This window comes from Lissotriton vulgaris, chromosome 12 (assembly GCF_964263255.1).
Source record: "Lissotriton vulgaris chromosome 12, aLisVul1.2, whole genome shotgun sequence".
NCBI classification, from domain to species: Eukaryota; Metazoa; Chordata; class Amphibia; order Caudata; family Salamandridae; genus Lissotriton; species Lissotriton vulgaris.
In genome coordinates, this window is record NC_141700.1 from 606,229,083 (window position 1) to 606,253,180 (window position 24,098).

Here is a 24,098-nt window from a genome sequence, read left to right on the forward strand (position 1 = left end):
AAAAATGCCCAACCACTACACCTGGAACCCTCTACCTTCAGTCGAGAACAGTACATGAGCCAGACATTCTCTGGTATGCCACAAGAATCTGGAACCCCTTAATCGTCTAACAACCTGCATAGTCTACTTCAAAAAGGACCTCAAGCTCCTCCTATTTGATAGACATCTGGGTAAATCACCCTTGACCATGCCTAAGTACTCTACCCGGGAGACAAACTACCTTCATGGTGTGTCCCAACCATCTTAATCAATGCTTAAACTGTGTACAACCCTGTACAATGGCTGCTTTTGTCTTGTTTGCAGCTACCAATGTAATATGTCTGAATGTAATTATTGTAATTGTAATTTGCTGTGTCCTTGTACCATGCTACTGCTGATAAGCGCTCTTATGTCTTCGGATCATGTCCGCGCTATATAAAATTGCAACAACAAAAAACACCCATGCTTCATTTTGCCATGAGAACTATACAACAAGAATAGTTACTAAAACTGTAAGGCACAGTACCTGGTTCTTTACATTCAGAAGGATATATGTATGCATTACAACATACAAAACAACTTGTGAAGCTGAAAAGTCACAAACCCAGTTTTTCATGATAGAATATTACAGGCATGAGAAAAAAAGTATGACGCTAACCCAATTAGCAGATCCAATTGATGGTGTAGCAATGCAGAATCCAGCACCCTGGTACACATGTTTTTTCAATGTCATTAGTTATTCATCTTCTTGACCCAAATTACACAACCTTCCAATCATATTGTTTCAACTAGACACGAATAAGTTGAATAGGTATGTGTTCTTGCTTTCTCTGCAGAATTAATCACTACTCAGGCAGAAACAACCTCTCCCTCCTTGACTGCTTGAAGGTCTGCACCATCTAAGGATTTATTTTTCGTTAGGAACAGTCCTACCACCTTCATATACATTCAGGTGGAATTCTGTCTGAGGAATGAGCACACACACACACAAAACACTTTGAGGGCTGATCTGGTCACAACAGTGTGGGTTACATATGACCTCTGCCACACGGTCACTTGCTCTCCATGCATAGCTTTACTTTTCTCTCTCGACTTCTCCAGCTCTCCTTTTCTTTAGCTATAACAAAAGTCACTTTGCCCTCAAGATTTCCTACTTGAAATGCTCTTCATGTACACCTTCATACTGAGAATAATTCTATATTCAACAGCACTCACACAACATTGATCTTATCAGACAATGTTTGACATTCTCTCCTGGTTCTTATAATCCAACATTTTTATCTCCATCCCCTTAGAGTCAATGTTATTTGATAATATATTAGGTTCTTGAAGCTCTAGGTGGTTTTACCTAGTTGGTAAGATGTGACTGTTTTGTCCTCTTCCTTCCTAACAAGGCTGCTGGACCCAAAGCACAGATGGACAGGTTAAAAGTGGTACTTAAACCCTAATTCACTTGAATCCAGTCCTTGACGTTCTCCCCTAGGTCCCCCATGATTTGGTATTGCTGAATTTGCCCCTGTGGTAGGGGTGACCATGGAGTATGAAAAATTCCCACTAAGGTCCAAAATATCTGTCAACAGCACTAAGAGACAACAATCTCTTCATAATAGGCTTAGTTACTGATTGGAGACATATCTGGGACTTGTGGCCTTTCATTCTCAAGCAGCTATTATACCTTTAGTAAATACTTCTAATTCAGTAATAAACGTCCCTCTCCTTGTCTTCTGAAGTCCTCTACACAATGATTTGAGTTGTACGGATGGTCAGGTCTTTCTGATGTGACGTGGCAGCGCCAAGAAGAAAGTGTGGATTGAATCATCATAAAGGCAATGACTAAACAAAAGCAGGCCTTAAGAGTCTATCTCCATATTGGGCAGTTTTTTTTTTATTTCAAATCTTTTTTATTGAAGAATAAGGATAAAAATAAAGACAATACAATAAATCTTTAAAGGTACAAATGAACAAATTCTTGGTATCATGACACTTACAATAATCAAAAAGCAAATCAAGGGAAGAAGATAAGAAAAGGGAGAGAGAGAAAGAGAGGGAGAGGAGAGAAAAGATAGAGGAGAAGAGAAAAAAGAGGTGAGAAGAGAGAGGACAGGTGTATCCATAGGGCAATATTAGTTGGTTTACCCAGACTTGGCACACTGTGTGTGTAGCAGAGCATATACAGTAAGTATACAAAAACAAAAGCAAACACCTCAAATTCCACCTAGATTCTGTCTAGGAAAGCCGAGTGTTGAGATGCATATCATGGTGGTTCAAAGTGGGAGGATGACGCATCCAGGGATGTCCAGAGTTTTTTGTTCGAAGGCTTCCAAGTGGCTGACTGTAGTGCAGGATTATCTGCCCCTCTTAAAAATGAAAGCCATTCCAGCCACATTTTGAAGTTGACTTCGTCAAAATTTTTCCATTTGTAAAGAATGACCTTGCACGCCAATGTCAGCATAATATCAAGCAATTGTCTGTCATGAATGTCCGGCAATTGTGTTTCCAGAGGACCTAAAATGACATATATGAATTCCTGGACAGGCGTGATTCCAAGCACCTGTTGAATGTATGTAAATATTTTACTCCAAAATGATCGCAATAGGGAACAATGAAAAAACATGTGTGCCAAGTCACAGGAGCTTCTTGGCAGTTCCAACAGGTAGGCGTATCCCTCAGTTTACATTTAAACAATCTCTGGGGGGGTCCAGAACACTCTATTTAACAGCATATATTTCGTTTGACATAGGATCGGGGATATCTTGTTTGTCAGTGCGGTGTTGTGTATCACCTCCCAGTCTAATGCAATGCCTGTGGAATTAGGTTCCGATTCCCACTTACTTTCGGTCAGCCTATGTGGTTTCTTGGGTAGGGGGAGGAGCATTTTATATATTCTTGATACAAAATGGTCAGCATGGTATAGTATTCGTAGCCGGGTCACAAGCCAGGGTAAGTCTGTATTGAGGGGGCATTTGGAGATAGCGGCCTTCAGTTTTAGGAACTGGTAAAATTCTATGGGTGGTAGGCTAAACTTTTCTTGCAATGTCGAAAAGGGCAGGGGTCTGCCATTATCATAGAGGTCATTCACTATGTGTATACCTTTTCTAGCCCACATTTCCCAGTAAAGGGTTTTCCCTTCTATCCGGATCTTAGGGTTATGCCATAGTGAGAGTAGGGTGGATCTCTTAATCACCAGAGCAGTCTTATGGTACTGGTCAAGTCGTAGAAGTGCTCTTCTGGTATTTAGAAGGATGTATTTAGAGTGATGTATTTTAAAGCAATGTTGTTCACCATCAATGAAGGTCTTATGGTCCTAAACTTGTTGCAGTTATGTTAAAATTAGTTTTCTGGAGTCTGTGGAAAGCCAGATGATTTGACTCATATCAAATTAACGGGATGTGATTTCCACAGTTTGGAGTCATAAACAAGTTGATATCTACCACGTCATACTTTTTCTGGTAAAGAGAACCAGAAGCTGCATCTTGCCATTACAGTGCAGAGTTTTCAAAGCAATGGAATGGCCAAATGTTTATACCACAAAGGAGGAAAAGTTATGATGGAAAATCTGATCCTTAAGTACGCTCTTTTAAATTGAATCCAGTCTGGGGCGTGGCCAAGATGGTGGCGGAGTAGGACGTGTTTCCCTGTCCCTCCGGCGGCGACTTTAATTAGCGTTGAGTATCTTCCCTCGGGGTGCCCATCCGAACGGGACAATTAGAGTGGACGCTCTCGCAGACCCTCCCGCTTCAGTGGTGGGTGTATTTTTGCGAGTGGAGGCATCCTGTGCTGACTTGAGCCGCCCAGCACCGGCCCTGCTACGGCCCGCTTCATCTGTTGACGGGGTGCCGACAGCGGAGACGCTAGCGCTGCGACCGAATTGCCTGAGCTGTGGAGGGTTGACGGCTCCCCCAGCGGGGCAGAGGGGTGAGTGAACCGAGAGCCCGCCCTGTGGAGCAGCCGGGAAGGCAGAGATTGAGGGTCTGTCTTCTGACCGCCATCTTGTGAGACTCAGACGTACCGGAGCCGAGAACGAACGTGGCCTGACAGCGGGTGCAGCCGTATCCCCCTCCCGGCAAGAATGCTGAGGGCAGTTCTTCCTGGCGAACAGCTGCCTGTCTCTTCCCCGCAGTTGAGTGGGTCTGACGGGTCCGAGGCCTGCGAGGGCGGAGAGGCGTTGCGGAGGAGAGGAGATGACCTACGCCTAGAGCAGCACGGTGAAAGGGGGCTGCGGCCCTGGGGTTGCGGGACTCGGTCCATATACCGACGGAAGGGGTGCTCCCGTCCTGCTGGGGAGCCTACTGAGCCTGTCTGGACGGCTTCGGCGTGCTTGGTGTGAGCCCACAGGCCTGCAGCTTTGACTGGAGGGGCCTGGTGGTGAGCCCGATGTGCTGCCTAGTGACGGCGGCGTTTGCAAGGCCAACCGGGGGCCGCTGGCAGTGAGACTGTGCGGTGTCGGCGGGTGTGGGTGACCTCGCCACCCCCCGGGCTTTGGAGCTTTGAGACAGCACTGCGGGTGGGGATGAGTCTGTTTTCGGCGGGAGGAGGCCCCTGCGCCAGTCCAGATTTGCGATCCCTGCCCTGCTTGCTTCGGGTGGCGGTCGCTACCGTAGAAGATGCCTAGCGGCTTGGTGCCCTACCCCCCCGAGATTTCGAGTGTGGAACGGTGGCGTGCTGGCAGGGGCGGAGGGTGGGGAGGTTGGTGGCCTGTGTGCCCCCCGTGCAACAGTGACTGAGAGCGGGGCCCATACTACGGTAGACTTGGTGAACTACAGCAAGAGTGGCCAACCCTTGTTGAGGGGCCCAGGGGGCTTGCTCTGTCCTGAATTGTGGGTGGGGAGTGGGAGGGGCTTGGGCCTGTACTGAGCTTTGTGCCGCCTGAGGGGTTGAGAAGGAGTGCTGCCCTGGCCTTTTATCTGGCCTGGAGCTTGAGCCCCGGGGTTCTATAAGTATTACCCCCCCCCCCCCCCCACCCCCCCAAGGTGAAGCTTTATGGGATCGGGCACGTGGCGGGGCCTTGGAGGGGAGAGACTAGGAGATGAGAGGTAGGCGGGGGCACCTCCCATGTACTGGCTGTTTGATTCACAACATATTTGAGGCCCGGGCTCCTCTATACCTCGCTCATTACGCGGACCAGCTACTGCTGCCCTTTTGTGTCTTATTGCTTTGCTCTAGCCTTGGGTCTGTCCCACTCCAGAGGTGGGCAATGCTAGAGCTCCTCGGTGCTCTCATATTGCTTCTGCCTGAGTCTCGGACCTTGGAGCATAGTCCTGCGACTCAGCCGTCATGTGTTCTTCCAGGAACAGGAAAGACAAGCCTCTCAAGGACCTCCTACAGAAACCAACGGGTCACTCCCCTTCTTCTGCAGATGCCAAAGCGCCGCGATTGAAGGATAATGACACACCGGCGACCAAAGCCTTCATGCTGGAGCTGTTCTCAGCTATAAAAGAAGATATTTTGGAGCTTCACTCTCAGCTCCCCTTCGACCTATGGGACATGAGGGTCAGCCTGATTTGCCTATAGCCATGTCTGAACTGGGGTGGCAGAGTGGGCTAAAGAACGGTGATGGATTAAACCCAGATCTTTTGACTGGGTGTGAGTGTTTGATTGATTCAGATGCTCCGTCCATCACCACCCCCTTTTGTTCCGCTTTTGGCCGCCATAAGTGTGGCAGGGTATGCTCAGACGTGAGTCCCTTGCTCACTTTGCCACTGGATTCAAGCTAGCCGGGCTGAAGACGGCTGAAATGCAGAGACTGGTCCTCGGAAGCTTGTTTCCGGTCCAGGGAAGACATGGCTTGGCAGTTCGGGCTGGACTGTTCCCATGAGGCACAGGGTCAGACTGATTTGCATATAGCCATGTCTGAACTGGGGTGGCAGAGTGGGCTAAAGAACGGTGATGGATTAAACCCAGATCTTTTGACTGGGTGTGAGTGTTTGATTGATTCAGATGCTCCGTCCATCACCACCCCCTTTTGTTCCGCTTTTGGCCGCCATAAGTGTGGCAGGGTATGCTCAGACGTGAGTCCCTTGTTCACTTTGCCACTGGATTCAAGTAAGCCGGGCTGAAGACGGCTGGAATGCCAGAAACCGGTCCTCGGAAGCTTGTTTCCGGTCCAGGGAAGACATGGCTTGGCAGTTCGGGCTGGACTGTTCCCATGAGGCACAGGGTCAGACTGATTTGCATATAGCCATGTCTGAACTGGGGTGGCAGAGTGGGCTAAAGAACGGTGATGGATTAAACCCAGATCTTTTGACTGGGTGTGAGTGTTTGATTGATTCAGATGCTCCGTCCATCACCACCCCCTTTTGATCCACTTTTGGCCGCCATAAGTGTGGCAGGGTATGCTCAGACGTGAGTCCCTTGCTCACTTTGCCACTGGATTCAAGCAAGCCGGGCTGAAGACGGCTGGAATGCCAGAAACCGGGCCTCGGAAGCTTGTTTCCGGTCCAGGGAAGACATGGCTTGGCAGTTCGGGCTGGACTGTTCCCATGAGGCACAGGGTCAGAATGATTTGCATATAGCCATGTCTGAACTGGGGTGGCAGAGTGGGCTAAAGAACGGTGATGGATTAAACCCAGATCTTTTGACTGGGTGTGAGTGTTTGATTGATTTGGATGCTCCGTCCATCACCACCCCCTTTTGTTCCGCTTATCTCGGTTCAGCTTACCCTCTGTGACGGACGCCCACCGCCCTCTGGCCGGCGCCTTCGTGACTCCCTGCTCCATTCGGAATCGGTTGTGACCCGGGTGCGGGAGGTGATCACGAATTATCTTGCTGAAAATGATCAGTAGGGTACACCTTTGGCAGCGGTATGGGAAGCCTTGAAATTGGTGGTGAGGGGTGAGTTCATCGCGCTGGCGGCATCATTTGCGCGGCTTCGCAAGGCTAAGCGAGCGGAACTGGAGGAGGAGGTGGGAGCTTTGGAGGCTGTACACAAGCGGACGGGGCCCTTGAGTTTGAAGGGAGCTGGAAACGAAGCGCCGCATGTTAAAGCACTTGGACTTAGATAGGGCAGAACATGCCCTCTTGCGCTTGAGGCATAAATTCTACCTTAGTGGGGACAAGGGGGGTAGGATGTTGGCCCATAGACTGCGGGCACGGGCGAAGCTTTCAGCTGTCCAGTCTATTAGGGATTCGCAGGCGGTTGAGCATTCTATGGACGCAATTATAGTGGATTTCTTCCGACACTTCTATCAGTGCCTGTATAGTGGGGAGGCGTCAGGCCCGGGTGGGAAGATGGAGTACCTTGACTCCTGTAACATCCAGCCGCTGGTTCAGTCGTCGGTTGACACTTTGGACACAGCAATACATATAGAGGAGGTCATATCAGCAATAGCGCGATTAAAGCTTGCCAAAACCCCGGGGCCGGATGGCTTCTCGGCGCTGTTTTTTAAAACCTATTGTGTGGAGCTGGCTCCTCTTTTAACACGCCTTTTCAACTCCTTCCTAGACACAGGGGAGGTCACCCCCTCCATGTCGAAGGAGGCGATTACGGTCATCCTTAAGCCGGGGAAAGATCCGAAAGAATGTGGCTCCTATCGGCCAATTTCCCTTCTAAAAGTTGAAGCAAAACTTTTCGCGAGCATCCTAGCTGCGCGCCATAACCCTCTGATGGATCCAATCGGATTTATCCCGACGCAGCAGGGAGGGGACAATACCAAACGGATCCTTCACCCTATAGACCTGGTCCACCGTTCTCAGACTCAGGCCTTTCTCCTCTCCATAGACGCAGAAAAGGCCTTTGACCGGGGAGACTGGGACTATCTATTCAAGGTCTTGCAGGCTTATGGTGTTGGAGATAACTTTGTTTGCTGGGTTCAATGTCTTTACGCAGCTCCTTAGGCGGCGGTGAGGGTGAACAGGTGTAGATCTGCCCTTTTCCCAATTGCCAGGGGACGCGGCAAGGGTGCCTCTTGTCACCGTTACTATTTGCGCTCTACATGGAGCCTTTTGCCCAACGCATTCGTTCAAATCCGGATATAGCGGGAATTAAATTTGGAGCTGACAAGCAGAAAATTAGTCTGTATGCAGACAACGTTATTCTCTCACTGACTCAACCTCACTCCACTCTGCGGTCCCTTGCGTCGGAACTTCTTGAATTTGGGCATGTGGCGGGCTTTAAAGTGAACTTCTCGAAATCGCTAATTCTGAATACCTCAATCCCTGAAGATGAGGTCCGGGATCTCCAGCAGGACATTGCCTTTCAGTGAGTGCACTCCGATATAACGTATCTGGGTATTTGGCTGACTTCCTCCATTGCAAAAACAGTCTCCCTAAATTACAGGCTATTGGTAGACCAAACTACCAAAGCGCAAAAACCCGAGTGGGATGGGTATGCTCAGACGTGAGTCCCATGCTCTCCACACCACTGGATTCAAGCAAGCCGGGCTGAAGACGGCTGGAATGCCAGAAACCGGTCTTCGGAAGCTTGTTTCCGGTCCAGGGAAGGCATGGCTTGGCAGTTCGGGCTGGACTGTTCCAATGAGGCACAGGGTCAGACTGATTTGCACATGGCCATGTCTGAACTGGGGTGGTGTGGAGTGCAAAAAAACGATGGATTTGGGCCCAGATCTCTGTACTGGGGTGAATGTATGACATTGTTCTGCATTCTGTCCATCAACTGTGGTTTTTGCATTTGCCACCCCGAGTAGGATGGGTATGCTCAGACGTGAGTCCCATGCTCTCCACACCACTGGATTCAAGCAAGCCGGGATGAAGACGGCTGGAATGCCAGAAACCGGTCCTCGGAAGCTTGTTTCCGGTCCAGGGAAGGCATGGCTTGGCAGTTCGGGCTGGAATGTTCCCATGAGGCACAGGGTCAGACTGATTTGCATATGGCCATGTCTGAACTCGGGTGGTGTGGAGTGCAAAAAAACGATGGATTTGGGCCCAGATCTCTGTACTGGGGTGAATGTATGACATTGTTCTGCATTCTGTCCATCAACTGTGGTTTTTGCATTTGTCACCCGAGTGGGATGGGTATGCTCAGACGTGAGTCCCATGCTCTCCACACCACTGGATTCAAGCAAGCCGGGCTGAAGACGGCTGGAATGCCAGAAACCGGTCCTCGGAAGCTTGTTTCCGGTCCAGGGAAGGCATGGCTTGGCAGTTCGGGCTGGACTGTTCCATGAGGCACAGGGTCAGACTGATTTGCATATGGCCATGTCTGAAGTGGGGTGGTGTGGAGTGCAAAAAAACGATGGATTAGCTCAGGATTTATTGTTTGTTGGATACCTTTACATTTGTGGCCTGTCTTAAGTCACATTGTTTGATTCTGGCTGGGTGACCAGAATTTAATCCTTGGAGCTTACCAAATATCTTATTATACCACTTGTATTTCCTCCCAGCGCAAATTTCCCTCATTCACCTGTTCTTTTTGTTGTATTGATTTGCACATGGCCAAGTCTGAACTGGGGTGGTGTGGAGTGCAAAAAAAACGATGGATTTGGGCCCAGATCTCTGTACAGGGTGAATGTATGACATTGTTCTGCATTCTGTCTATCAAACTACCTAAGTGCTCTCTGATTGGTCCTGCCGTAATTTGGCCTGGTATGGGAGGTTAGCGGCGGTGAAGATGACTGTGCTGCCCCGCATCCTCTACCTGTTTCAGATGCTCCCGCTGAGTCCTCCGCCGTGTGTCCTTCGAAAATTACAAGGGCTCCTTAATACATTTTTGTGGAGCAACAAGAGGCTGAGGCTCGCGCTGACGCTTATCACTGTGCCAAAAGCTGTCAGAGGGCTGGGCTTCCCCCTAGTGTGTGTCTATTACCAAGCGTGCCTGTCTTCGCTATGTCACGGAGTGGAATAGGCCTTTATCCAGCAAGCACTGGAACTTTATGGACCAGACAGTGGCTGGCTGTAACATCTGGCGGGAACTTTGGCTTCCGCGCAAGTACAGAGCATGGGCCTCTACTCATCGCCTGTAACCTCGCCGACTCTCAGGGTGTGGGATCAGCTAGCATTGCACAGGGGCAGGACCACGTTTCCCTCCCCTTTGACCCCTATCGTAGATAATCCTGAGTTCCCACCGAGATGCGCGTCTCCCGTCTTCCATCGTTGGAGAGAGGAAGGTTGTAAGAGAGTGGGTTCCCTATTTAATTTAGATGGTTTGATCCCCTTCCCCCACTTGCGCAAGGAATACTTTAATTTACCGAAATCGGACGCTTACCAGTACTCGCAGCTCGCACAATGGGTGACGCGGCCCAGGAATTCGCCCTGATGGCCCCTTAACCACGTTCGAAAAATGGCTGATTTGCAAAACGGATGACCGCAAGCTCATATCTGAACTGTATGCGATGATTCTTAAACGCTGTACGAAGCAGCGTACGAAGGCGCAGGTTCGCTGGGAGGCAGAATCAGCCTATAAGACAGTCGCTTATTGGTATTATACGCCAGCGCGCATTAAATCCTGGGACGGCACTACGTCAGGCCTCTGCTGGCGGGGGTGTGGCCTTCCTGGTACTCTGGTACACCTGTTGTGGCGCTGCCTGAAAATGGAGAGATATTGGGCTGCAGTTCTTGATGACATTGATGGAGCGTTCCAAGTTACGCTGCCCTGGTCCCCTGAACACACACTGCTAGGACTCCCCCATCCCAAATCCTTCCCGCTGCGCTCCCTGAGAGGTAGTGCTGGTGGCGAGGCAGGTCCTCCTAGCGCAATGGGGCTCCCTGGCTGCACCGGATGCGCGCAATTGGATCCGGAGCCTTTGGCATATCCTCGCAATGGAGCGCCTCTCACTTAGTATGGATGGGAAGGGAGCAGAATATGCAAAGCTCTGGGGTCCTTTTCTGAAGCTCCTTTCCAAGGAAATTAGAGCACCCAAAGTACCTGCACATTCTACATCTCATTCCGCTGGAACTGGTTGGGGCCACACCCGTAGCTTGAGTAATTGTGGGGGGTGGCTGGCGGCTATAGGTGGGTAGAATAGATATATGGAGACTGATGCGGAGGGGGTGGGAAGGGAGGGGGGGTTTTAGGGGGCGAAGGGTAGGGGTGTTTGTCTGTTTCCTTGTTCTTTTTCTTATAAAAGTGGTATATTAGCAGTTGTCTACCAAGATCTCTACGGACTAAAGCCTTTCTACACGGGGTCGCCCTCTGGGTTGCAGACCTGTACGCTGTGTCCTGAACTTGCCTTCTCTCTTTGCCGGCCAGTGGATGTAGGCAGTTGAGCTGTGTTATCGATCCTATACCACATAATAAAAATGATTGATTCTAAATTGAATCCAGTCGACCGCAACCAATTAAAGTTTTCATTTTGCAAGGGGCCAGTTCATCTTTTTCTAACAAAAATCACTATGGCTTCCCCATTTTAACTATGCATGCTGCGCCACTAACAATGAATCTGTGTTGTCCATGATAATAATACGAGAGGAGTTTGGGAGGGAGTGACAAGTTTGCAGAAGATGTTTTAAGTGGAAGGGCACCTTTATTACATCTAAGATTTTAATGGTCTAAGAATGATCTCTACCCAAAAGAACACAAATAAGTTTAATAGCAGCAGTGTTTAATCTGTAATAAAAAATAAGAGAAGGGCCCAGTGTTTGTCTTAGGATCTGGCTGCTGTTCCTTTCTCAGTAACGTACTAAATAATTTCAGATTTGCCAGAACAAGGCCTTCTCCAGGTAATAGAAATGGTTAAGCCCACCCATTTTTAAGTTTGAAAGCCTTATTAAACAGATTCACTAAATGAACAGCTTCATACAAAACAAATGACAGCAAATGAGTTCAATATCCTTAAAAATGAATAAATTATACATTCATATAATGTGTAAGAAAATGTTTTGTTAAAAATAAGAAACACTAATAAAACAACGTCTATTGTTGACTCCTATATAAAAGAATTACCAAAACTTTAAAAGATTTAGAAGACAAAGAAGTGAGATGGTTTTTGACATCATTATGAAGAATCCTTAGGCTGTTAGCTGACTAGAAAATCTTTAGAAACTGATAATAGTTGTAACTTTGTTTTTTTTTTGTTTTTTTTTATTTTAGATTTTATTGCAAGCAAAATCAGATACATAAATCAAATTGGGAAGAAATACAGAAACATACCTAGAGAAGCAGTAAAAAGGAAACCAGAAAAAAAAGTAGCGACATAAGTTAACAACATACATTGCAATTAATATAGAGAAATTGCTAACTTCCCAGTTCTTCCTGTATCCATTGATGAATTGGATCCCAGATTTTCTCCCCCATTAGTATTTTAGCACGTCCTTTCACAGCATAGATTGCCTGTTCTATGTTGTATTTTGCTAAAAGCCGGGCCCTCCAAGTATGAAATTGTACCGGATCAGAATTTAACCATTCCTGAGTAACACAGGCACGATATATAGACATACATATAAATACAAGTTTTTTTTTATCCTCAGGAATGATGATAGAGGAGGTGCCTAGCAGAACAATCTCTGCTGTGAGAGTAATATTACATCCAAGAATTAAAGACATAAAAATCTGAATCTGGTTAAGCACTGATGAAAGTATTGGACAGGAAAAGAACATGTGAGTCGCGTCTGCAGCTTCTAAAGAGCATCTCTTACATGCAGTACCTACAGAAGCTCCCCATTTAGAGATTTTTTCAGGGGTATGATATAAATCATAGAGAACCATATAGTGTTGAGTGCGGGATCTACCCGTTAATAAAATAGAATTAGCCAACGTAATGGATTCTTCTATCATTACATTTGTCACCCCAAGTTTTCCTGCCCAACGTTCTTGAGTTAATGTTATGTCATCTGAATATGATGATATCAATAAGTTGTACAGGAAACCTACCTTTCTTTTGATATATAGAGATTCGATCAGAGGTATTTTCTGAAGCCCTAAACGTTGTTCTGGAGATAAAGTATTAAAATAACTGTGTAGTTGAAAGTATTTAAAATAGTCCAGAGTCGGGATATTAAACTTAGCCTGAAGAGTCAGAAAAGATATCATCTCATCATTCTGCCATAAGTCATTAATACAGTTGATTCCTTGTTTACTCCATTTTAACATAATATGATCTCTAAAAATACCAGGCAATATATATATAGATGACAAGGGGGTGTATCTCAAAATCTTCGGTATCCCAATATGTCGCTTTATAATCTTCCATGCCCGGTATGCTGCTATTACAGTCTTAAATTTAATTTTCTTAAAATAACTTGGTTCGATATTTTTTAGAAAGCATCCACGAGCTTCTGCTCCTAAAGAAAATTCGTAAATGGAAGGGAAGTGTGCTTCATGAATTGGGGCTTTAATGCCAGTAATTAATGGATTAATAAACTGCAGTATTGATGCTAGGTAGTAAAATAAAAAATGTGGTGTACTCCATCCTCCTCTGTCCTTAGGTAAAGTGAGCTTTTTAAAAGCTCTGCGATGACGTTTATATCCCCATAGGAATCTGCCCGCCATTCTCTCTAATTGTTTAAAAAATTCTATTGGAAATTCAAGGGGTATAGTTCGAAAAAGATATAGAAATCGCAGAAGTATTAACATTTTCAATACATTATTTCTGCCATGTAATGATAAGTGTAAATGGTTTATCCGTTCCAAAGTAGAATTAGCTTTTTTAAGAATGGGGGTAAAATTAAGCTTAGGTATATCGGATATTGGGGTTGTTATGTTAATTCCTAAATATGTTGCAGTGGATACTATATTGAGATGTGTAGGTGGAGTTTGACCTATATATATAATTTGGGTTTTTGAAGAGTTTAATTTATAGCCTGAAAAAATGCCGAACTCTTCCGCTATCTCTTCAATTTTTGGGATAGTTGCTACAATATCTGTGGTAGTCACTACCACATCATCGGCATATGCCAATGCTCTGTAAGTAGTTCCAGCCACCTCCACAGGTTTTATGTCTTCCTCTTGATTAAGTTTATTAAGATATATATCGATATATATTGAAAATAGCAGTGGAGATGATGGGCATCCTTGTCGAGTCCCACGAAAGATAGAAAATGAATTAGAATTACGCAGCCCAATTTTAATATGTGACGATGGTGTTAAAAATAACGTTTTCAAAGCTTTAATCATTTTGGGTCCGAAACCCTTCAAAGCCAGCACATCCCATAAATAAGGCCATTCCACCCTGTCGAATGCCTTCTGGGCATCCAACAGGGTGATTCCAATGGGTGTGTTAGTGGTTTGGGCCCAGTCCATCATAGCTATTATTCTTCGGACATGGTCCGCGGTGTCTCTATTAGGGATAAACCCGTGTTGCCAACGTGAAACGATGGAAGATATCACTGTTGACATGCGGGTAGCTAAGATTTCGGAGAAGACCTTGCTATCAGCATTTAATAAAGAGATCGGTCTGAAGGACGCTGGGTTGAGGGGAGGCTTATCCTTTTTAAGGAAAGTCATCAATGTGGATTGACTCCAAGATACAGGTGGAGACCCTCTCTGAGCTTCTTGAAATGTAAGCAATAGATCTTCTTTCATAACATTTCTAAATATCCTAAAAAATTCTAGAGGAATACCATTGGGACCCATGGCTTTTCCCGTGGCCAACGAGAGTAAAGCTAAATCAATTTCATCCCATGTAATATCCTTTTCCAGGGAGTTTGCTTGTAATTCATTTAATTTTGTAATATTGTTTTCTCCTATAAAATTTAGCAACATGTCGTGAGAATATGTCGTATTATCAGTTTTATACAGTTGAGAATAGAATTGTCGGAATACCTCAAGAATTCGATCTGGATCCTCATGGACCTGACCCATCTAATCTATTATTGCGTTAATTGAGTTTGATATTTCTTTTTCCCTGGTTCTTTTTGCCAGTATCTTTCCAGAATTTTCTCCCATTTCATAAATCTGAGATCGAAAGGTTGCATATTGTTCCGCTAATTTGGCTGCAAATGTTTCATAAACCCTGGCCTTGTGAATATCTAGTGTGGTATTAATTTGTTCAGTTTCTTGATGCCTGGAGATAGCTCTAGCAAGTTTTTCCTCCCATTCTCATACTAGGTTAAAGTTCTGTTCTGTTTTCTCTTTAACTATTTTTTGTTTTTTTATTGAATAGGAAAGTGTTTCACCCCGGACCCCCGCTTTAAAAGCGTCCCAAATTATCTGTATAGAAGCACTATTTCTATTGAGATGAAAAAAATCTTTAATCCATCTACTCATTGTTTGTAGATAAGACGGATCTGCCAATAATTTCCGATCAAATGACCAGGGTCTTGTAGGTACAGAAGTACCAGTCATTGTCGGCACTTCAATTACTATTGGATTGTGGTCAGAAATTATTCGGTAAAATATTTTAAATAATGTGTTGTTTACTAGCCTGCTATTTAAAAAAAAAAAAATCTATGCGTACAAATTTCTGATGGGGATTAGAAAAAAACGTAGATCCTGGTGAAGAAGAATTTTTTATGAATCCCACGTCTTTTAAACCATATTCATTTACTAGCCCTTTAACTGCGTTATATGTCTTTTTTTTAATACCAGGGTATATAGTATCGCTAGATATATCAAGCCCCCCTGGAAGATGCAAGTTCAAGTCTCCACCAAATATAAGCGGAGATGGCCAGTCCGCCAATTCTAAGCTAAGATAGTCTATTATCTCGGGCTCATCTGTATTTGGAGCATACACTGAGCAAATTGTCCATAATTTAGTATTTATCTCCAGCTCGACTATTGCCCATCTTCCATATTGATCAACTTTTGAGCATTTTAAGCGGCCTCGACCATATCTCATCAGAATTGCCACACCTTTTGTGGTGGTGCCTTGTTTAGTACACGCTAATAGTTGCAAACCTAGATCCTTGAACATATTTCTATCACTCCATCTAATATGTGTTTCCTGAAGACATATTATATCAATATTCATACTCTGTATAATCTGATTACAAATTCCCCTTTTTTTCCTATTGTTTAATCCACACACATTCCAAGAGCAAATTCGAATTTTACCCATCGTCATCATTTATAAATTTTTCTTTTCTAACCATCTGCAGATATCCGCACTGTCTAATACACTGCCCATTTATATATCCAATCCTATTTCTATGTTCACCCCCTTCAAAGAAAAAGATCATAATAAACATTGTTGGAACTAAAGTCAGATGATTTAGTAATTTTCTTTTACTGTTTTTGCTTGCACCCACCACCCACCCTGGTGTCCCCCCCTCACTCCCCCCCTCCCTCCCCCCTCATCCCCTTCCCCTTGACCCCACCCCAGCTCGGGCATAAGGACTGGAAGTCCCTAGTATGGATGATGTGAGAAGCAACTGGTGTCTCACTAGCCTCTCCTTCCCATCTTAAACTCTTACTATTCGCCCGTTAACTTTTGATCAAAAAAGATATACATATGTACTTTTCCTTTCTCTTCCCTCCCCTTACAACAGTTACTTTCAAAGCGAGGCCAAAAGCTCTTTAGCAGCCCCCTCAGAGGTCAAAAAATAAGATTTTTCTTTAAAGATTATTTTGAGTTTCGACGGGTTCAGAAGGAAAGCCTGTGCACCTTTGGCTTGGAAGGCAGGAATTAATTGTCGAAACTGCCATTGTTGTTCTACCGTGGCATGACAGTAGTCAGGCCGAACAAAGAATTCGACTCCCCTCCCCCTTCTTTTCCTGTTAGGCCTGGCCAAATCATAGAGAGCCTCTCTAGCCAAGAAGTTGTTCAGACAGATCAAGATCGCCCTGGGCTTTGAATTGCTACCCTGTCTAGTATATTTTTGAAAAGGAAATCGGTGTGCCCGTTGAATTTCCAGATCCCATTTCCATTGTATTAGTTCTGGGAAGGCTTCTGAAAAAAGGTAAATTACATATTGTCTTATATTACCGCCTTCATTTCCCTCCGGAATACCCAGGATTCGAAGATTATTTCTGCGTGATCTGTTCTCCAAATCCACAAGCTTCCAATTTATCTCGTCTTTCAGCCCTACCAATGATGAAATTTGAGTTTGTTGGCTTGTCATAGATTCTTCTATCGCAGATATTCTCCCCTCAGCCTCAGTCACTCTTGCGGACGTATCGTAACAGGATTTAGCGACTTTTCTGAGATTATTCTGAAGCCGTCAAATAGCACATTGTGTGCGCAGATTTTCTGCCTTTGTCTCTTCCCGATGCTGAATCATAAGCTGACAAAGGGTATCTAGTGTAGTACCTGTCGCTTGTGGTTGCGTAGTATCCTGGATAATATCCTGGGTAGTCTCCTGGGTCTGCTGATTCTGTGGTACAACCAAACTTAGGTCGCTAGGGAGAGTGACTCCAGGTCTATGTTGCAGAGCATCTTCCTCCTCATCCTCATCCTCAGGCTGCTCAATATCTTCATCTTCACCCTCCTCCTGTCCTAATGAATCAAGCGATTCGTGTTGTGACCCCAAACTCTTACTGCTCAGGTCATCTCTCCATCCGCCATCTCCTTCCGGGATATCGGACTCTAATGCCGCCGACAAGTCAGTCATTGAGTAAAAATTACCCGCAGAATCTAATGACTCAGCATCATCCACAACTAGTGTAGTCTCTGGTGCCTCCTGTGATGATTCTGTTTGTACAATATTAGCTGAACCCTCAGATATCAGAAGAGATGGGGGGTTTGATGCTTGGTTTTCTTTTGATCCGGTTTTTGAACCACTTTTGCCATCACCCGTACCAGAACCAGTGCCTTTGTTCCGTCCTGCATCAGTGAGTGTCTTTGACTTCTCATTTCCGGTTAAAGCGTTTTTCCCCATATTGCTACTCAGACAGGTATTTCCAGGTTCTTGTAGCTTATTAGTGTTTTTTTTTTTAACAAACATGTCCGGAATTTTGGGAACAGCCCCCGGGCTACAAGTCCCAGAATCCCCCATTGAGTCAGATTGAGGTAATGAAACAGCTATGTGGCCAGATACAGGAACAGAGTCAGAGTTATAATTTACCTTTTGTGGGTTCTGAAGAAGAGGGATCTGCAGCGTGAGATTAGCAGTATTTACAGCATTTCCATTATTTTCGCTATTCTGTGCATTCTGTGCATTCTGTGTAGTCTGTGTAGTCTGGGCGATGTGAACGGACTGGGAGCCCTCCTGCGCTGCCGTGGTAGCCCTCGTCTTGGGTTTATTTTGTGTTTTGGCAGCTGTCATCGCAGGATTCTTCGGTGCCATTGCTCCTTTAATATTGCCCCCACGTCGTCTCTGTACTCGAAAACGGGTGCCAGCTACCGGAGGTTGCTGCGGACTACCACTATCAGTATCCGTTGTATGGGACTCGGCTCCAGTCCGTAATTCTGATTTCGCTCTCAGAAGCGGGAGAGCTGAGCGCCGCCACGTAGGTTGCAGCGTCCGGCGCACCCAACACCAAAGATCCAGCCGCATCCCAGGTCTAAGAGGAACGATTTCCGACAGGTTTTTCACGAGACCCGCTCAAGCAGAAGAGGCTCCTACAACATATCTCTCCCCATCACCACACGTCGGTAAGTCACCAAGCCACTAACAAAGACAGAAAGGGTTAGGGCAGCGAAACCACCGACGACGCTGCTCACTCGGACGCTGCTGCTTAACTTTGTTGTGAAAGAAAGATGAAGGCTCAGTCATAGTTGCAACCTCAACCAGCCTGGCCAAGGTTTAATTATTTTGGAAAAGTAGCACAGAATCCAAGCTTCAAACATTTCAGGAGTGACTGTTCGAGACTAGGATGACTCACAGAGCAACAACCAAAAAAGACTGACGCCCGGGCAGTAAGGGTGGATGGCATCCTGTTCAGGCTTGGAAAAATGGCTTGCCACGCCTGTGTTGTGGATATAAGAGCAAAGGTGGGGCATGAAGGGAGTATTTGCGAACTCTCCATGATATTAGAAAAAGGGTAAGACTTGGCTGAGACACCATACATGTACTTGGCCTTATGGAGGAGACTGAAATTAGCAGGACTGAAGCCTTATCGAAAGAGTGATCTAGAGGTGCAGGTTAAGCCCAACCTTCTCATGCATTTCCTGGTTGAAAGAGCTTGTTTGGTTGATGTTACCTCAGCTCCTGGAGCCAATCCCCACTTCTGATTCCTATTTAGCACAGCATTTTCCGCAATCAGATTTTGCCAGCTACGACAGCCAAGGGTGAAATTAAGTACGTCTGAACTATGCTCATGTTTTTTTGGGATTTCCATCATGCTGTACAGAAGACCAGGGACTTTTTTGATCGGATGAAACACTCTCTCAGGCGCATAGGGTTCCCATATCCCATCACATTTACTGTTGAACTAAATGTAATGAAATAGGATAGGATTTCTGAGATTATGTTCACTCGCAGATCCGTGGTGGTGATTGTCTTCTGTCGGCGAAACCAGTGACAACTTGTATATCTGGAAAACCAACATCTCCTGACACCCTGACCTGAGGTATGGGATGTGAGAGGTCGCTAAAAGGACAATCCCAATTTCTGTTGGGTTTAGAGGAGCCGCCATGGTGATGACTCCTCTGAAGACACAGAGCTCTAAAGAGGATGGGAGTTCATCCGCCAGGGTGGCGGAAGTTATAACATTCTCTATCCTGGTGGAGTACTCGTCAAACAAAAAATAACCTCCTTAGTCCTCTGAAATGCAATCTCTAAAAATGTCATGTCTGATGCACATTAAGCTTGATGAACATAAGGCTTAAGGTAAGCTATGCAGCTGCACCTGAGCTAATAATTTTTGGATTCCTCAATGGACTATCAAGCAGTCATAAGGCCCTATATAAAATACTTGAAATGAACACAAGGAACATAAATAAATAAATAAATCACAGACTAACGTTAAGTACTTTTAGAGGAATTTGGATGGGACAAATGATTTGGACACTAAAAACTCATTTGGCATACCTTTTCTGGCAAAACAGAATGTACATTACTTGGCAGAACTCTGAGAAATTACATTAACAACTTGTTTTCTAAAGCATACTTAGGAAAAAATTTCAGAGATACAGTAAACGCTTGATGATCTGTTCAGAGAAAAAAAAAGCACAACTAAAACTGCGGATGTATAATAAATGAAAAAATAACTTACCTTTGGTAACACTCTTTCTTGTGGATACTTTATCTAACCGCAGATTCCCCACCTTCTGAATTCCCGCAGACGTCAGAATTGATCTGGAGATTATTCTGAGCTATTGCATTGTGTGCCGGTATGTTGTGTCGTGAAGCTCCAAGTCGGGTCAATCCCATCTAAGAAGAGACTTCGGGGGCCACATACAACTGCCACCTCCATGTTTTGATGTCAGTTTCTTTATGATATTTTTGGGCACCATCAGAGACGGAGCTTTCATGTAAGGAAATGCTTCTTTTTGCATGGTCACCCCCAAAGTTTTGCACTGCTGCTGCTAGTTTTTTGATTCAAGAGTGCACTAAGGCCTGCTAAACAGACCTCAGTACCAGTGCCCTGATCCTTAAAAGTGTATTTTTGATTGGTCTACACCCAATTGGCATAGGCTACATTACTTCTAAGTCCCAATTATATGGTACATGGGGTACGCAAGGCATGTAAGTTAGAGTGTCCCTGCAGCATTAGCATGTTTTGTGCCACCCTGAGTAGGGCCAGGTAAAACATGGCTCCCAGTTTGCCACTGCCAACTGGAAGGGAGATTTAAAACTACTACCTTTTGACTTTTCCAATTTAAGCAATGGCAAAGGCCAAACTCCTTTTTCAATGTATGTAAGTCACCCCTCGAGCAGGCCTATTGGGTACTAACGGAAGGTACAACCTAATCAAAAGAAGAACATGTGTTTACATGTTCCAGCAAAAACCCTAAATTGTTGTTTTTACTGCGAGAGAGATTGCTATTTCCACTGGTGAGTACAGGGTTGCACTCTGACAATGCAGCTGTGCTAATTTCTGAATGGCACTACAAAAGGTGATACTCTAAGGTACCAAACAACTTTTTACATTAATTTCGACTTGATGTCCAAGTGGAAATTAATGTAACTTGTTGACATATGCAACTTGCCCAGGTTTTTCAGTGGCCATTCGATGAGGCTGACCACGAGGTAATCTTCTGCACACCTGGGGAGACGTGTAAACGGCTCCCAGGGCAAGTGACTTTAGAGGCCTGCTGATGGAGGAAGTATTAACTATTCCTGGAAGGAGTCACATGGGGTGTTAGCCCAAAAGGGGAGCTTCAAAGAGGAAGCCATCTGTGAAGGGCAAATAGTATCCACACTGTTTGGGTAGACAGGTTGGTGTTGGGGACAGAGAGGGAGAAACACTAGCCAACCCGTTTTTTTCTGTGGGTGTGTAGCTCACAGATAGCCACACCCCAGGGGTGAGCTACTGCACTCTTGAGGACAAGAGATGGGTTTGGCTACTACTGGCACGCAAAATGCAGATCTGGCTGGACTGAAGAAGGTGGACTGCCCTGCTGCACCAAGGAACCGGCAAAGAAGAGGCTGCATCAAAGTTGGACAGCACGTGTTGCAGCTTGGGCTAGAGAAGAAAGGACTGTGTCCTGCTTCTGGAGGAGTCATCCTCCAAGCCCTGCCAGAAGCAGAAACAGCAAGAGGCAGTTGTCTGACTTCCTTTTCACAGCCAAATGTCACAAAAGCTGAAGAAGCCTGCCTGGCGAGTTGGTAGGCGAGATCACCGGATCGTCTGCCCTCATGCAGCCTAAGAGACCAGGACCCGTCACTGAAAAGTTGGACCTGAGTCTGGTGGACCCAGGAGAGTAGTTAGAGTGCAGCTTTGCCACCCAAGGTGCACTGGTAAGGCCAAAGGGGAGCACTGAGGAATGAAAGTGCTTGAGGCTCATCTGAAATTTTAGTAAGCGCCTGTAGGACTGCTGGACAGAAATGTGAACATAGGCATTCTGCAAATCCCACACCAGCACCCAGTCGCCTGGATCCTGAACTTGTCCTTTTTGAGGAAAAAAGTTCAGAGGTCAAAGATCCAAAATAGGATGAAATCCCCTGTCCTTCTTTGGTGTTAAACCCCATACTTGCCCAACATGAGCCCTCACAAAGCCATTAGAGCAGAAAAAAACAAGTCTTCATATTCTCCATCAAATGCAGATTTGAGGGGCAGATTATTCCAGTAGAAAGCTACCAACAAATTAAAAGAGCAACCACCCATTCTGCATTTCCTAATTCGCCTGCAATATATCAAGGCCTGATTAGCGGAATGGAGACCCCACGCCGGCCTATAGAAAGTAGTTCTATCATGTAGAACTGCTGGACAGTTGTCAAAAAGTGCTCTGTGCATGTGACAAACTAACTTAAAAATATCTCTTACGGACTGGAAACCAGTGAAGAGAATTAAGAAAGACTGAAGCAGAACTCCTTCTAGGCATGTTACAAACCAGTCTTGCCACCGCATTCTGAACAGACACATGAACAAATAATCTGACATACCCACATATAGCACGTTCCCATAATCTAGCCTACTCATAATCAAAGCTTGAACACTGTTCCTTTCCCGTGTTACTGGGATCCACTGAAATAGTCTACAAAGATTGCGTAGGAGTCCAAAACAACTCCAGCACACCGAATTTACCTGTTCCTGCATTGATAGAGACTCATCAGTCAGGAAACCCAAATTCTTTGCCACCCTTTTAGGCCTCAGTGCAGGACCTAACAAAGAAGGCCACCAATCATTCCAGACATTGCAGTCTCTACCAAAAAGCAAGATTTCTGTTTTGTTTGCATTAAGTTTTAGACAATGTACCTTTAACCACCTTGGTACTTCGCAGAGGCAGCAAACTAAATTTCCTTGAGTCTCAGTATGCTTATCGTCAATTGAAATAATCAGCAGAGTATCATCAGCATAAAGAAGGATCTCAAATCCACACACCTTGACAATTCCTGCCAAAGGTGGCAAATAGATACTGAACAAAGTGGGACTCAGGGAAGATCCCTGAGGAAACCCACAAAGCAACCGCCTAGGGCTAGGTTTTAAAGGGGCCAGCTGTACCGAATGAGATCTTTTGCTCAGAAATGAGATAAACCACTGCAAGGAAGGGGAATACAAACCAATTTCAAGTAGCCTCTGTAGCAAAAGGTGGTGTGACACATTGTTGAAAGCTGCAAACAGGTCAAGAAGGATAAGGGCTGTTGAATTACTCTGATCTACCAAAGACCGGATGTTGTCCAACACTGCCAATAAAATAGACTCCGTGCTGTTTTTAGCCCAGAACCAGTTTAAGAAGGGTCCAACAAGTTATTTTTCTCCAAGTACTGAAATAGTTGGATGCTGACTAATCTTTCCAACATATTTGTCAAGTAAGGTAACCATGAAAAAGGGCGAATAGTTGGACGATAAAGAGGTGTCTACAACAACTTTCTTCACCAATGGCAAAACCAAAGCCTGCTTCCAAGCTGCGGGAAACTCTGCCTCCTTCAAAGATTTATTCAAAAGTAATGTTACATATAGACTAAGGATAGGGGCCAAGCAAGTGTAAATAAACCTTGGGCAAAGGTCCAAAGAGAAACCTGATTTCACCTGTACCATCATCTCTTCCACCATTTCCACTGTTAGCTCTGCGAACCTACCCCTGTTGGAGGTAGCTCCCGGGTGCAGGCTACTATCCTTAAAAAGGTCCTCCACCATGGGGATTGAGCACCAAAGGCAGTATAAATAGTCTCAATTTTGCAATTAAAGAATGCTGCCAATACCTCGCTAAAATGGACAGACGTTTTGACTGTCTGATACAGAGCAACTGGATGAGCTATTTCTTTGACTATTTTAAATAGTTCCCTAGATGATCCACTGTTCTTCTAAACTCAAAATATAGTCTCTTGGCTTGTCTAAGTTAGTTGTGATAGGCGTTAAGCATGTTTTAAGAGATCAACTGGTCCTCTAAAACCTTAGTGCACCACCACTTATTCTCAAGAAATTTGCAGTCCTGCTTTATTTTCCTTAACTCATTTGAGTACCCCTTTTCAGATAACGGTTTAATCAAGGGATTACTCTCCTTTACGGGGACACAAACATCAAAGGTAATAGACATTGCAATTGTGAACTCATTTACTTCTGTTGTCAAAGAACAGTCCTCCCTGATAATAGGGTGCTAAAATTGCTAGTAAAAATAGTAGGGTTTACTTTCCTCCAAGGTCTCTGTAAAACCGAAGAAAAACTCTGCCTCCCTGGCATAATACTTAATAAAGAAAAGGAGAATTCAATAAATACATAGCTGACGAAATGATGGGATCAATTGACCGAATCACAATTGTGTTTAAATTCTTGAATTGTAGATCAAGAGTATGCCCAGCCTTTT

General features: G+C 45.1%; 1 protein-coding gene across 1 annotated transcript in view; it reads right to left on the reverse strand.

The window, feature by feature from the left end:
- Window positions 1–24,098, reverse strand: part of PKD1L3 (polycystin 1 like 3, transient receptor potential channel interacting) — a 1,100,724-nt gene that overhangs the window by 635,029 nt on the left and 441,597 nt on the right. The window lies entirely within an intron of this gene.